The 16938-nt window shown below is 34.5% G+C and overlaps 3 pseudogenes; 2 read left to right on the top strand and 1 right to left on the bottom strand.

Annotated features, from left to right (window-relative positions):
- Positions 1 to 1475: 1475 nt before the first annotated feature.
- On the bottom strand, positions 1476 to 3173 carry LOC131039265 (NAD(P)H-quinone oxidoreductase subunit 5, chloroplastic-like; annotated as a pseudogene).
- A 1835-nt stretch (positions 3174 to 5008) lies between these two features.
- On the top strand, positions 5009 to 6187 carry LOC131039234 (NAD(P)H-quinone oxidoreductase subunit H, chloroplastic-like; annotated as a pseudogene).
- Position 6188: 1 nt separating this feature from the next.
- On the top strand, positions 6189 to 6944 carry LOC131039266 (NAD(P)H-quinone oxidoreductase subunit 1, chloroplastic-like; annotated as a pseudogene).
- The last annotated feature ends 9994 nt before the right edge of the window (positions 6945 to 16938 follow it).

Below are 16938 nucleotides of genomic sequence, written 5' to 3'. Positions count from 1 at the left end.
AATTCACTGAATTTCAGATTATAATTGCAAGGACCCCAATTTGATCTATACAAAGCTACCCCAATTATATCATTGTCTATAGCTGAAATATTTTGGCTCCTGCTAATTAGAAATATTTCATTAGCAAGTTTTGCTAGATCTCGCGTAGTAAAGCCTTTGGTAGTTAATCCAAATTCATCATAGCAGTTCCACTCTTTTTTCAAGTAGAGCCCTTTGTTACGTAAAAGCAAAGGAAATTATTTTTCTCGATGTGGGGCAAGCAACTTTTTAGTGTTAATAAATGTATCGAATCTTCGTTTACTACGAGGAGTTATTAGAACTGGATCAATTTTTTTTGGAATATGAGTTGAAGCAATAACAACAATATTTTGTTTGATGGTGGTTTATTTTCAACCATCAATCGCATTATATGGATCCCCGAGGAGTTCTATTAATAATGCAATAAGGAAGAAGTAATCATTCAGTTCATGAATGCTTCGAATCCATATGACGCAAGGAGACATCAATTTTGCCAATTTGAGTGCAAACACGAATTGGATTACTCTTCTCGCAAAATACTCTGGAGGGTTAGGATCCTCTACTCGGTCATACAAAAACTTATGAGGTTTTCTATCATAATGCGCTTTCTCATATACGTCTTTTGGCCTGCCTGACCAGCCAAGAGACCTAAGGATATTTTCATGCTCAAGGTATGATTTGTTAGCTAAAGATGTATACTCGGGTTCATAGTGAGACATAAGTTTCTGCTGCCTCAAAAAAATTTTAGGAGATATTCTTATAAAAGGTAAATAAGAATCTGCGAGTAAACTTTTAGCTAAGTACGATCGTCCAGTTTCCTTAGGCCCTACAACAAATTTCGATTCAAAAGGGACGGTACCGAGTAGAATGGGTAAAATCTCACTTGGTCAAATAAAGATGAGTCAATTGGCATCAAAGTAATCTTCTGATAAAAAGCTGCAAAGATCGGCATTTCTGCTAAAAACAATGAATTTAATGCGGAGTTCATTAGGCCTATTCTATGAGTTAGGCCTAGCTGAATAAATTCAGCTAAATATCGAAAGTAAAGAAGTCCCGACTGATCTCTTTTTTCAAAATATTCATGAAAGAAACCAATAGGGGGAGTTAACTTCGATTCAAAGTGAGAGATTTGTTCTTGTACTAAAAACAATCTATTTTCTCTCAAAAGGAAATCATCCACTTCAAATTCGTACAAAATTGTTTTTACAATTGAGTGAAATTGACTAGAGTCTTTTAAACGCCATTTAATATTTTTGACATACCAAATTTTCAATCGTAGCAATAATCCTATATCATCAGGATCCGATTCCATCTTGATATAGTCTAGAAATGTAAGCCAAGAACCATACCAATTTAAACTAGAAAAATTTCTAAGCATTCTAAAAGATCTAATCATTTCTCCTACTTCGTTAAAGCAGGAGTAATTATACTGCAAAACTTTGATGAGATAGAAGTTCCTATAAAACTAAACCAACAAACAGAGTAAATATTCCCAATACAACTAAAGGAAATAGCATTGCCTTGCCCGATTCTTTCGGATATGCAAAAGATCCTTTATAAAAGAAAGGATAAGTGACAACCAAACCTCTATTCTTTTTGTGCAATCCTTCCATCTTATTCAAAATTTGAAATGCTTCTTTGGAAAAAGAATTATTCCTTCCTATAATTTGATTCGACATAGAATCTGCTCTCATTCTATTTAATATCCTAGATTCCTCCTCTCCCCACATAGAAGTCGAATATAATGTAATATGGTTGTTATATGAATTAACTAAATTTACGCAGAAGTCCCCTTCAAAAGTAAGTAAATACATACGAAACATGTAAAAGGCAGTTAATCCTATACTGAACCAAGTTATCCCCAAAAAAATAGGAGAATATAACTTACTATCACTAAGAATTTGGTCTTTAGATCGAAAACAAGCAAAAGGTGGAATACCAAAAAGAGAAAGTGTCCCTAAAAAAAATGTGATTCCTGTAATTGGCATATATTTCCTCAAACCACCCATAAGAGCCATATTCTGACTTTTACGGGGGCAATATCCAACAATGGGTTCCATGGAATGGATAACTGATCTGGATCCTAGGAACAATAATGCCTTGGAATAAGCATGCGTAATCAAATGGGACAAAGCGATTCGATAGGAATCTATCCCTAGAGCTAACATCATGTAACCTAATTGAGACATAGTAGAATAAGCCAAGCCTCTTTTAAGATCTTTTTGAGCAAGAGCCATAGTAGCTCCCAATAGAGTTGTTATTCCCTCTATCCAAGAGATAAGATACATTATTAAAGGTAGATCTTTAAAAAGAGAAAACAATCGAGCTGCAAGAAAAATTCATGTTGCTACCGTAGTAGCGGCATGTATAAGAGCTGAAAAGGAGTAGGTCCTTCCATAGCATCAGGTAACCATACATGAAGTGGGAATTGTGCAGATTTGGCTATTGGACCTAAAAATAAGAGAAAAGCATACGAAGTAACAAAAAACAAACCAACCCCATCAATGGCAGTCAATTCATTTAATTTTTCAGACATATTGAAATTCGAAACTACCTGTTACCCAATAAAAACCTAGGATTCCTAACAAGAGTCCAAAATCCCCTGCACGATTAGTTATAAATGCTTTTTGACAAGCATTAGCTGCATTGGGTCGTGTAAACCAAAAACCTATCAATAAATAGGAACACATTCCTACTAATTCCCAAAATATATATATTTGTAATAAATTAGGGTTAATAACTAGCCCCAGCATAGAAGCATTAAAAAAAATAAGGTAAGCAAAAAACCTCACATATGTTTTATCATGAGACATATAATTATCGTTGTAGATCATAACCATGGTTCCAACTGTTGTGACTAAAACTAACATAATGGAAGTACGTGGATCAATCAAATAGCCCAACTCTAATGAAAACTTATTATTGATAACCCAGGACCAGAAATATCGATAGATGGGACCGTCGGTAATCTGTTGCAAGAACAAATTGAAAGAAAGAAACATAGCTACGCTTAACAGAAAAATACTAATAAGAGCCCATGTACGGCGAACACTCTTAGTTGCTCGTGGAAAAAATAAGGAGTCTAATCCGATTGGTACAGAAGCTAAAAGCAGAAGGAAAGGCACGATCCAAGCATATTTGTATATAAATTCCATAGGAAGATTAAATGATTATTCTAAATATTTTTATATTCCACATTCTTGGTTTCCAATCCACTAGATCCTGAAGAGAACAAAATAAAAATGATAGATCATGAATAAAAAAGAACGATAGAATATGGGATGGAATTCTATCGATTTCATATTGATTGACCTTTTTCATCTTTTTTCTACAAATACCAAATTGGAACCGATCAATACTGATACTAATCAAATATTTGTAAGATGAGCAAGAAGGAACTCTTTTTCAGTCTAGGTACTGGGCTATTAGTCATGTACACACACATTTTTATTTTATGAAATTTTCTATTGTCGATGAATAGTAGTGTTAAGAATGGAACTTAATAGAAAATGAAACCAATTGGAATTCTTAAGATAAGAAATAATTGAATCTGTTAAAATGACATATTGGCTTTTCATTTACTAAAAATTTGTGAGTATATACGTATGTAAGAATTGATGATTATTATCAATTTGTATCGTGGATCCCCTATTGCTAATCAATATTATATAATAAGGTTGCAAAATGCAAGAAAAATGTGATATAATATTCTAAAAAATGAATTTAAAGATATAATAAGTTTGCAAAATAAATAAGAAAATAGTATATAATATAAAATATTATATCTTTTCTAAATAAAATCAAGGTATAAAAATGGATACTATTCTTATGGTTGTACCAAAAAAACGCACCTCTAAATCAAAAAAACAAAATTGTAACAATGTTTGGACGAAAAAAGTGTATTGGGCCACAGCAAAAGCTATTTCTTATGTTAAGAGTGAGTATATTTATTATGAGTTTGAGCTTTATGATGATGGTGATTGGAAGATATTCCCTGCAGCTAATTCACCAGGAAGAAAACTCGAGGGTTTTCTTTCTTCCACAGCATCCTCCATAGCAGAGGAAGAGGATAAGCAGGAACGAGAAGAAAGAGGATGAGAAGAAGTCCTCTGGCTCGACCCAATTTTCACCACTATTTTCGACCCTCGATTTTATTGTGCCCAAAAAAGAAGATTATGAAAATGATAGACAAGAAGATCCCAAAAATGATGAATAAATTAGAGGAAGTGGTGTACACCCTCCAAGAGGAGCAATGGGAATCTCTAGGGTCTCTTGGAGGTACTTGGAAAGATGGTCGGGCAGAAGGGACACAATTCTATAATCCACTACAGCCCTTTCTCTGACCTTCAAGATGGGAAATTTATGAATCATTTCGTCATCTTTTTTTTCTTTCCCAATGGAAAAGAAAAGTGCATCATTCTTTTTAATAATCCCGGCTCCCACATTAAATCTTGCTGGTATGGTCGCTTTATTCTATGAAAGTTGTATTTTATTTTTTTATGTCGAAGATAAATTTAATCGAAACGTAGGAATATATGGACCATGAACAAAAAGAAATGGATCTCATTCTTTTTTCTTACTCTAAATGAAATAAATAATATTAAATTTCAGAATATTTTTTTTTATGATCAAAAAATTGTCCGTTCGCCCCTCTTTGATTCCTAGAGAACAAAGAGGATCTGTTGAATCTCAAGTATGTTATTTAATCGGTAGAATTAAAAGACTTACTGAACATTTGGACCTACATGGAAGAGACTACTCGTCCCAAAGAGGTTTGTGGAAAATTGTGGGTAAACGTAAACGACTTCTGATTTATTTGTTCAAGAAAGACAAACTTCGTTACAAAAGTTTAATCGGTCAATTAGATATGCGTGGACTGCATTAATTTTGAACGAAATTTTAAGATCCAATTATGGTTTATTAAATTCCGGATCTTAATGTCATTCTTTCTTTTGTTCTCATTGATTTTTAAAAAAATCGGGGAAGAGTTATGATTATGGTTGCTAGGGAGAAAGACCTCATGATGGTAAGTATGGGTCCTCATCATCCATCAATGCATGATGTTCTTCGAATGATTGTTACTCTAGATGGTGAAGATGTTATTGACTGTGAACCTATATTAGGTTATTTACATAGAGGGATGGAAAAAATTGCTGAGAACCGAACAATTGTTCAATATCTCCCCTATGTAACATGATGGGATTATTTGGCTACTATGTTCACAGAGGCGATAATGGTTAATGCGCCAGAAAAATTGGAAAATATTCAAATACCTAAAAGGGCTAGCTATATTAGAATGATTATGCTAGAGTTAAGTCGTATATCTTCTCATTTGTTATGGCTTGGACCTTTCATGGCTAATATTGGTGCGCAGACTCCTTTCTTTTATATTTTAAGAGAGAGGGAAATGATATATGATTTATTTGAAGCTACCACGGGCATGCGAATGATGCATAATTATTTCCGTATTGGAGGAATAGCTATATATTTACCCTACGGTTGGATAGATAAATGCTTAGATTTTTGCAATTATTTCTTCCCAAAAGTGACAGAATATGAAAGGCTTATTACATGTAATCCTATCTTTTTGAAACGAGTTGAGGGAGTAGGCATTATTAGTAGAGAAGAAGCAATAGATTGGAGTTTATTAGGACCCATGCTACGAGCTTCCAGAATCCAATGGGATCTTCGTAAAGTGGATCATTATGAATGCTACGATGAATTGGATTGGGAAATCCAATGGCAAAAAGGAGATCCGTTAGCTCGTTATTTGCTTCGAATCGGGGAAATGAAAGAATCTATAAAAATAATTAGACAGGCCCTAGAAGTAATTCCGGGAGGTCCCTATGAGAATTTAGAGGTTCGACGTTTCAATAAGGGAAAAGATTCACAATGGAACGATTTTGAATCTCGATTTATCAATAAAAAACCTTCCCCTACTTTTGAGTTATTAAAACAAGAACATTGCGTGAGGGTAGAAGCTCCCAAGGGGGAACTAGGAATTTTTTTTATAGGAGATGATAATATTTTTCCCTAGAGATGGAAAATTCGACCACCTGGTTTTATTAATTTGCAGGTCCCTCCTCAACTGGTTAAAAGGATGAAATTAGCCAATATCATGACGATTTTGGGTAGTATAGATATCATTATGGGAGAGGTTGATTGTTAAAATGGTGATTAATATAGCAGATCTCGAAAAACAAGCTATCAATTTATTTTCTCGATTGGGATTTTCAAGAGAAATCTCTAGTCTTATATGGATTATAATCGACATAATTATCCTTCTATTGGGAATTACAATAGGATTATTAGTTATTGTATGGCTCGAAAGAAAAATATCTGCGGGAATACAACAACGCATTGGACATGAATACGTCGGTCCTTTGGGAATTATTCAAGCCTTGACGAATGGAATAAAACTACTGCTAAAAGAGGATATTATTCCATCTAGGGAGATATTTGGTTATTTATTATTGGACCAGCGGTAGTGGTCATACCTATTTTTTTAGGCTATTTAGTAATTCCCTTTGGTCGCCACATTATTTTAATGGATCTTAGTATAGGTGTTTTTTTTTTTGGATTGCAATTTCAAGTATTGCTCCCCTTGGACTGCTTATAGCAGGATATGGATCAAATAATAAATGTTATTTTTCAGGTGGTCTTTGAGCTGCTGCTCAAGCTATTAGTTACAAAATTCCTTTAGCTTTATGTGTGTTATCTATATCTCTACGTGTGATTCGTTGGAATATGAGATTCATTTTTCCCTCTTTTTATTTCTACTAATAACTAAAAAGAGGGAAAAACAGAAGTGAATGGGATTTCTTCATTCTAATCAAAAAACTAGATAGTCATATGGGTGAGATCAAACAGTGTACAAATCTTGCAGTAAGATGATTAAGTCCTATCCCCCATGTACGAGAGTGAGAGCATGCACAATCAGTGAAAACTGTGTACCCCAGTTTATATATTAGCCATTGGGGCCCAACAGCGGGGAGGCAAAGGAAAAAAGTATGAAGTTACTGTCATATATGTAAAGTTATTTCAATTTCAATTAAAGAACAAGTTATGAACTATGTATGCTATAAATGTATATGAGGAATTATGTTGAAGTCTAATAATTCTGATTTTATCTACAGGTCTGAAAGAGAGAGATCATTTTATGTTTTCTATGTCTCCTCCAAATGAATTCAATTGGTATATATATCATTTAGGTAACCGGTCAATTGGTGTATTGACCGGTCATGCCTTTTATATCATTTAGGTAACCGGTCAATTGGTGTATTGACCGGTCATGCCTTTTAGGCATGACCGATCAATGCACCCATTGATCGGTGCCTTTGTAATTATACTATTAACACAAGGCTGTTTATCGGTTCAAAACCTCGATAGCATATTGTAATATAATATAATGATTGATCAAGATAATGAATCGGTTCATGTAAACACCGATAATTCAAAATGCACGATGTATGTAATCCAACCGGTGCAGTTGTTAACCACTGTTAATTCCAAATGAAGCGGTGTATGTATTAAGCCCGATAACAAATATGCCCGATGATTAAGCCCGATAACAGATGTGGATCGGTGCCAATAGTTATGCACCTGATAGCAAGTATGTATCGGCTAATAACCCGATAACTTATAGCATTTAATATGCTAAGCAATGTTTGTAAAATCCGATAATCATATGCAATATAAGTTTAGACATGAAGCATGTAAATAACAGAACAAGGAAGGTTAGAAATATCTTATCTTGCATACGCTACCATGCATTAACACTCCCTCTTAGCTTTGGAAGATAGATAAGGCAACCTGCATCACATTTCCTTTTCATAACTAAGATAATGTCAATCAACAAAAATCATTTATACATGAGAAGTACCATCAAGACATATGATACAAAATAGAAGAACATCACCTGAGTATGTGACATAAAGTATTATTTTAACATGTGATAAAAGTAAGAGAATCATCACCTGATCATGTGAGAAATCACCAAAACATGTGATTTGTAAGATTCATCAAGATATCATCTAACACGTGATTTTAGTATTGCCTAATACGCAATACTTAAGGATAAGAAAGGTTAGTTTCTCATCATATCCAAGTTGTGATAAGTGCAATAACATTTGTAAATGTTTATCACAACATAGTCATGGCAAATCCATGACTTACCAGAGATCCAATCATGATCAATGGTTGAGATATCACCTACACGTGATATCAGTATTGCCTAACACGCAATACAAGGATAACCATATGAGAAGTGTTTAATTTCTCATTATATCCAAATTGTGATAATGCAATAACATTTGTGCAAATGTTGTATCACAACATGGTCATGGCACATCTATGACTTACCAGTGATCCAACATGATTACTGGTTTGACTATCATTAGATCGTCACCTTATGATGTCTACATACAAGTGTTCAGTATCTGAAAGATCGTCACCTCTTAGATATGAACACAGGTGGCAAGAAGCCAAGAGATAGTCCAGACATGACAAAGAAGTTTACACATTAAACATCTTAAATATATGTAAGTATAGATTACAAAGCAGATTACCTTTCTATCATACCTAAACCCTTTCTGAAGTGATCAACCTTCACTCTGGAAAGTGGTTTGGTCAGAATATCTGCAGTCTGATCTCCTGTACACACATATTCTAACTTTATCACATTCATGTCAACCATATCTCGTACATAGTGATATGGAATCTCAATATGTTTGGACCTGTCATGAAATACTGGATTTACAGAAAGTTTTATACAGCTTTGATTATCACACTGAATAACTGTAGGTTTCATAGGTTCTCCAAATAATCCCACGAGCAATTTCCTTAGCCATACTGCTTCTCGCGCAGCCATTGAAGCTGCAATATATTCAGCCTCTGTGGAACTCTGAGCTACTGAAGATTGTTTTCTGCTGATCCAGGATATCATGGCTGACCCTAAACTGAAGCAACACCCTAAAGTGCTCTTTCTGTCAGTCACACTGCCAGCCCAATCTGAATTTGTAAATCCATGTAGATCTATGTCAACCTTTTCATATTTAAGACCAAGCTTTAGGGTACCTTGTAGATATCTCATTATATGCTTTACTGTAACCAGGTGTATCTCCTTAGGTTCACACATGAACTGACTTAAGACATTAACAGCATAGCAGATATCTGGCCTTGTATTTACTAGATACATCAGGGACCCAATCATCTGCCTGTATTGAGTGGGGTCAGTAGGTCTTGATTCTGCTGCTGCTTCTTTAAGTTTATGGAAGTTGGTTTCCATAGGAGAGGTCATGGGTCTGTAGTTTAGCATTCTAAATCTTGTCAATATGTCCAAGGTGTACTTCCCTTGGCTCAGTACAATATTATCAGAATTCTGCCATACTTCCAATCCTAGGAAGTAATGAAGAAGCCCCAAGTCTTTCATATCAAATTCTGTGGATAGATCTTTCTTGCATTGATCTTTTAGGTGATTATCTCCTGTAATTAATAAGTCATCAACATATAAAATTAAAATTAACATATCACCTTTATTTCTTATGAGGTAGAGATTAGGATCTGCATCATTCTTAGAGAAACCCAGCTTTGAGAGGTAGGTGTCAATTCTTTCATACCAAACTCTGGGAGCCTGTTTGAGCCCATAAAGAGCTTTCTTGAGTCTACACACATAAGACTTTGCATCATGAATTTCAAACCCTTCAGGTTGCTCTAAGTAGACTTCTTCCATGATCTCGCCATTTAGGAATGTTGTCTTAACATCCATCTGATGTACCTTCCACCCCTTTGCTGCTGCAATGGCTAGGACAGCTCTTACTGATGTGTACCTGGCAACAGGTGCAAATGTTTCTTCGTAATCTATTCCTTCCTTCTGTGAGAACCCTCTAGCTACAAATCTGGCCTTGTGTTTTTCAATACTACCATCTGCAGCATGCTTGATTTTAAACAACCATTTAGAAGACACGATAGACTTCTTGGTTGGCCTAGGAACGATCTCCCAAACATCATTCTTCATAATGGATTGATATTCTTCAGTCATGGCATCTATCCATACTTTATGTTTGAGTGCATCTGAAACATTGTTAGGTTCAGCTTTAGAGAGATCATTCATAAGTGCAACATAGTTGACGAATTTATTAGGCCTCTTGCTTTCCCTGAAGGTTCCTGAAGGAGCAGCGAACTTCTGAGCTTCTGCTATAGTTTTGGTGGCCCATAGTGGTCTTTTCTTGTGATTATCTATAGGTGGGTTTTGTGTTTCACTTATAGTTTCCTCAAGATACTCCCTCTGAAGCTCAGGAGTAGGTTCTTCTTCTAGGTTAGAAGTAGGATTATGAATTTCAAGTTCTATTGTATTTTGAGCCCTTTTGAAGGCTAAATCTTCTTCGAAGATTACATCCCTACTGAGTTCAATATTTCTTTGTCCTTGTACATAGATTCTGTAGGCTTTAGAAGTTTCACTGTATCCTACAAGTATTCCCCTTTTTCCAGAGGGTTCTAGTTTTAGTCTTTTCTCTTTAAGTACATGAATATAGACCGGACACCCAAATATCCTAAGATGGCTGATATCTGGTTTTGTTTTGGTAAAGACTTCCTCAGGAGTTTTATCTTCAAGGTGTGAATGAGGACATCTATTTTCTATGTACACAGCAGTGTTGGTTGCTTCTGCCCAAAGGTTCAAGTTTAGATTTTGATCTAGTATCATGGCTTTGGCAGCTTCTACTATGGTCCTATTTTTCCTTTCAGCTACTCCATTTTGTTGTGGATTATGAGGTATTGATAACTCCCTCTTAATCCCAAAATTTTTACAAAAGTCTTTAAATAGTTCTGATGTGTATTCCCCCTCATTGTCAGTTCTTAAGGTTTTAATTTTGTTTTCAGAGAGATTTTCTGTTAATGTTTTAAACTCTTTGAACCTACTTAGGATCTCTTCTGATTCTTTACATTTCAGAAAGTAGATCCACGTCTTCCTAGAGCAGTCATCAACAAAAATTACATAGTACAAAAATCCCCCTAACGAGGGTACGGACATAGGTCCACATACATCAGAATGAATTAACTCCAAAACTTTGCTAGTTTTCCTAGTACTATTCTGAAATGCATTTTTGGTATTTTTACCTAAGGCACACCCTTTGCAAGCCTCTGAATGATATTGCTTCAACTTAGGTAGACCTGTGACAAGGTTTCCCATGGTTGACAAAGCTCTATAATTCAGATGACCTAATCTCCTGTGCCATACTTCATTTGCATTAGTTGCTTCATGGATCAATGCTAGATTGGGCTCTGTACATAGCTCATACAAATAGCCTTGTCTTCGACCAATGACCTTAGCGTCTTTGATGGAGGATCTCTTTGGCCAAGCCAACACCTTGTTTTCCATGAAGGTCACTCTGTATCCTTGATCTTCTAGTGCTGATATGGAGATTAGATTTCTTTTGATGCCTGGAACATATAGTACTTCTTCAAGTCGTAGTGACATGCCTGACTTCAGTTTGATGGTGCAGGTTCCAATTCCTCTGACTGGATGTGAAGAATCGTCTCCGATGGTTACTTCCTCATCATCTTTCTCTATCATGGAATCTAGTATTTCTCTAAAGCCGGTGATGTGTCTGGATGAACCACTGTCGATCACCCATGAGTTAGATTTGTTTGAAGTATGGCTTGCAAGTGCTGAGTAGAGGACATAGTTCTCGGAGTCATTTTCTTTTCTAGATTTCTTCACTTTTGCAAATGTGGCTTCCTTCCCTTTCTCTGGACAGTTTGCAACATAGTGTCCGAATTTGTCACACCTATAACATTGAACCTATGATAGGTCTTTCTTAGAAGTGTTCTTGCCTTGTTTGGCTTTTCTTTTCTTGAATTGCTTCTTTTTGTACCTTTTATTGATGTTTGTATTTAGGACTTGCAAGTCTTCATCTATATTCTTCTGTTTTATTCCTACTTTGTTCAATCGGGATTCTTCTTGTAGACAGTCATCTCTTAGTCTTTCAAACTTAGGATATTTGGACCTTGCACTGATGCCTTGGACGAATGTGCTCCATCCACTAGGCAACCCATCTAAAGCAATGAGTGTTAGTTCTTTGCCTCGGATCTCGTAGTCCAAAGTTGCAAGTTCATCTTTTAGAACTGATATCCGCATGAAGTAGGCGTTGATTGTCTCCCCTTTGTTCATGGTGATATGATTTATTTCTCGTTTTAGTGCTAGAGTACGACTTGCATTTGATATCTCAAATGTCTTTTCAAGTGCCTTGAACATTTGATAAGCTGTCTCCTGCTTTCTAATGATGGGCATTATATTATTTCTTACCCCATCCACTATTATTTTAATAGCCTTATCATTTCCCTCGATCCATGTGGATTTCTCGGTTTCAACATCTGGTTGTGCACTTTCAGTTTGGACATATGAATCAACTTTGTTTTCTCTTAAAATCATTTTGATTCTAAACTTCCAAGCTGAAAAATCTTTGCTACCTCCGAGTCTATCTTCGAATCTGATAGCGTTGGCCATTATGGAAATGTGATGTAGTTTGTAACTTAGTCCTTGAATTTTATCAAAATTGAATAGCCTTAGGTTCGATTACCTTGGCTCTGATACCATGTAAAGTTATTTCAATTTCAATTAAAGAACAAGTTATGAACTATGTATATAAATGTATATGAGGAATTATGTTGAAGTCTAATAATTCTGATTTTATCTGCAGGTCTGAAAGAGAGAGATCATTTTATGTTTTCTATGTCTCCTCCAAATGAATTCAATTGGTATATATATCATTTAGGTAACCGGTCAATTGGTGCATTGACCGGTCATGCCTTAAAGTTATTTCAATTTCAATTAAAGAACAAGTTATGAACTATGTATATAAATGTATATGAGGAATTATGTTGAAGTCTAATAATTCTGATTTTATCTGCAGGTCTGAAAGAGAGAGATCATTTTATGTTTTCTATGTCTCCTCCAAATGAATTCAATTGGTATATATATCATTTAGGTAACCGGTCAATTGGTGTATTGACCGGTCATGCCTTTTAGGCATGACCGGTCAATGCACCCATTGATCGGTGCCTTTGTAATTATACTATTAACACAAGGCTGTTTATCGGTTCAATACCTCGATAGCATATTGTAATATAATATAATGATTGATCAAGATAATGAATCGGTTCATGTAAACACCGATAATTCAAAATGCACGATGTATGTAATCCAACCGGTGCAGTTGTTAACCACTGTTAATTCCAAATGAAGCGGTGTATGTATTAAGCCCGATAACAAATATGCCCGATGATTAAGCCCGATAACAGATGTGGATCGGTGCCAATAGTTATGCACCCGATAGCAAGTATGTATCGGCTAATAACCCGATAACTTATAGCATTTAATATGCTAAGCAATGTTTGTAAAATCCAATAATCATATGCAATATAAGTTTAGACATGAAGCATGTAAATAACAGAACAAGGAAGGTTAGAAATATCTTATCTTGCATAAGCTACCATGCATTAACAATATATACCAAAAATCAAGCAAAAGTAGATGGTGAGAAACACCAAGATATAAAAAATATTTGTGAAAAAAAAAGAAACTAATATCTAGACCAGAGATATTTCCATAGAAATGGGATAACAATAAGGACTTGACATTGGTAGGGATGATCAAGTAGTACTTCTCCAGAACCCCGATCTAGAATATCTTTCTATCTACTTAAAAAAAATGGCTATCCAGAACGAAGTAATCCTTTCCACAATTTTCTTTCTCCCACAAAAAAATACTGAAGGTTGAGATAGGTTCAAAAGCTCCTATTATTTGTAGCAAACAGAATCTCATTGGTTCGATTTATGAATATTCTAGTGCTTTTTTTCATTATGTTCTTTATTTCTTAATGACCATTGAGAAGCAGGTATGAAGTGAGAGTTTCACGTACGGTTTTGGAATAGAGATGAAAACAGTGATGTTTCTGTCGACTATAATTATCCAATAGTTCAAGTACAATTGATATAGTTGAAGCACAATGCAGATATGGTTTTTTAGGATGGAATTTGTGGCGCCAACCTATAGGGTTTCTACCTTTTTTCATCTCATCTCTGGCAGAATGTGAGAGATTGCCCTTTGATTTACCAGAAGCGGAAGAAGAATTGGTAGCAGGTTATCAAATTGAATATTCGGGTATCAAATTTGGTTTATTTTGCGTTGCTTCTTACCTAAATCTATTAGCTTCTTCATTCTTTGTAACAGTTCTTTACTTGGGTGGATGGAACTTATCAATTCCATTCATACCCATTCTGGAACAATTTGAATGGGATTCTATTTCTGGAATTAGCGGGGTCGTTAATATAACAATCAGGATCCTAATTATATTAGCTAAAGCCTATCTGTTCTTATTTATTTCTATTACGGCAAGATGGACCTTGCCTAGGATAAGAATGGACCAATTATTGGATCTTGGGTAGAAATTTCTTTTACCTATTGCTTTGGGTAATCTATTACTAACAGCGTCTTTTCAACTTATTTTATTGTGACTGACTCTCTTTTCTTCTTCGTGAAGAGGGTTGCAATATATCCAAATTTGATAGATCAAATCTATGAAGAGAAAGAAATTTCTATGAAATGATTATTCAAGGAGATTTTACACATGTTCTCCATGGTAACTAGGTTTATGAATTATAGTGAACAAGCAATACAGGCTGCAAGATACATCGGTCAAGGTTTTATGGTTACCTTATATCACATGAATCGTTTACCTATTACTATTCAATATCCCTATGAAAAATTGATTTCATCAAAACGATTTCGCAGGAGGATCCACTTTGAATTTGATAAATGTATTGCTTGTGAAGTATGCGTTCGTGTATGCCCGATCAATCTACCTGTTGTGGATAAGTCAGAATAGATATTGGGAAAAAACGATTGGAAAATTATAGTATTGATTTTGGAATTTGTATCTTTTGTGGAAATTGTGTGGAATATTGCCCTACAAATTGTTTGGTGATGACTAAAGAATATGAACTTTCGACCTATGATCGTCATGAATTAAATTATGATCATATTTCTTTAGGACGTTTACCAATATCGGTTGTTGAAGATTTAACAATTCAAACAATTCCAAGCTCAAACATATTAACTTAGTATGTCTGAAGAAACTACGAACAAATTTTATGTTTTAATCACTTCTACGATTATTCAGATTGAGCTCTGATCAAAGAGTATCTGATAAATAAAATAAAAAATTTGAGAAATTGGGAATTAATAATATTCCATTAATAATGTCACATGTGTGATTGATCGAAATCTATTATTGATCTATAGATTAATTAATCAGTGCCCATATCAAATGAAATTATAAATCCAGTATAGCATATAGGTAAATGGGGTAACTTTTTATTTAGTGAATGGAAGGAAATAATATTCAAACTTATTGTACACATAATGAATCAACCTGAATCGATATATGATCTTCTTTTGGCTCCTCTAACACTAAGTCTTATATTCGGAGGTATAGGAGTAGTATTACTTACTAATATAATTTATTCCGCTCTTTCATTGGGGCTAGTTCTTATTTGTATATCCTTTTTCTATATTATATTGAACACGGATTTCGTAGCTGTTGCACAAATCCTGATCTACATAGGAGTTGTTAATATCTTGATTCTATTTGTCGTGATGTTGATGAATAATCCGAAATATCCTAATCATGCCCTTCCCTTGACCGTCGAAGATAGCATTAGTTCAATAGTTTGTACGAGTCTTTTTTGTTCATTAATTACTATTAGCTTGAACATGTCATGGTTTGGAATATCTCTGACTCAAAAATTAGATCAAATGTTAGAACGAGATTTAACAAACAATATTCAATGTATTGGGGCTCATTTATCCACTGATTTTTTCCTTCCATTCGAACTTATTTCTATAATTCTTCTAGTCGCTCTTATAGGAGCCATTACTATAGCTCATTGAGAAGAAACAGTTTGAAAATGAAAGCTCTCCTGCGCATTAGTAGCAGAAATACGATGTTTTATCTTCATAGATCGTGAAAGAATCATTTTCTTCTTTCGATAATGGAAAATTAGAAACTTATTATAACTTTTGTTTGTATCTGAAGAGGTTAAGGTATGAGGAGTTTATTTATTATGCTCGAACATGCACTTATTTTAGGTGCTTATTTATTCTCTATCGGTATTTATGGACTAGTAACAAATCGAAACATGGTTAAAGCACTTATGTGTCTTGAGCTAATACTCAATGCGGTTAATTTAAACCTAGTAACATTCTCAGATTTTTTTGATAGTAGGCAAGTAAAGGGGGATATCTTCTTGATCTTTGTTATAGCTATTGTTGCTGCTGAAGCAGCTATTGGATTAGCTATTGTTTTGGCAATATATCGTAACAGAAAATCAACTCGTATCGATCAATTTAATTTGTCAAAATGGTAATAGAGATCTCCTTCCATATGAGGAATTTGTATACCTATTTCTATTCAAATATATACTAGACCTATCTCTCTAAAAATAGATCTAGATCTCTGTTTTATCTTTATTTTGTAGAGATTTATTATAAGTATTACAATCAATCAAGAGCATAATTCATATTGAACTCATTATCCAAATTCTCTGGATAACACGATTAGACCAGACTTGGTCAAATCTGTTTGTTTTATAAAACAAACAGCTAAAATCTGAATCTATTCATTATATCACTGATAATACAATTATTGATTTGCTTGATATTCATTCATAATATATCATCATTGACCATATATTAAAAAATATTATTCAATTAAAATCTTTTTATATAATAATGGAGTTCTTAGATTCAATGGCACATTCAGTCAAAATTTATGATACATGCATTGGTTGTACCCAATGTGTATGAGCGTGTCCCACAGATGTATTTGAAATGATACCTTGGGAAGGATGCAAAGCTAAGAA

Source organism: Cryptomeria japonica, chromosome 10 (genome assembly GCF_030272615.1).
Source record: "Cryptomeria japonica chromosome 10, Sugi_1.0, whole genome shotgun sequence".
Taxonomy (NCBI): Eukaryota; Viridiplantae; Streptophyta; class Pinopsida; order Cupressales; family Cupressaceae; genus Cryptomeria; species Cryptomeria japonica.
The sequence above is the reverse complement of the archived record's forward strand: the minus strand, read 5'-3'. Positions and strand labels throughout refer to the sequence as shown.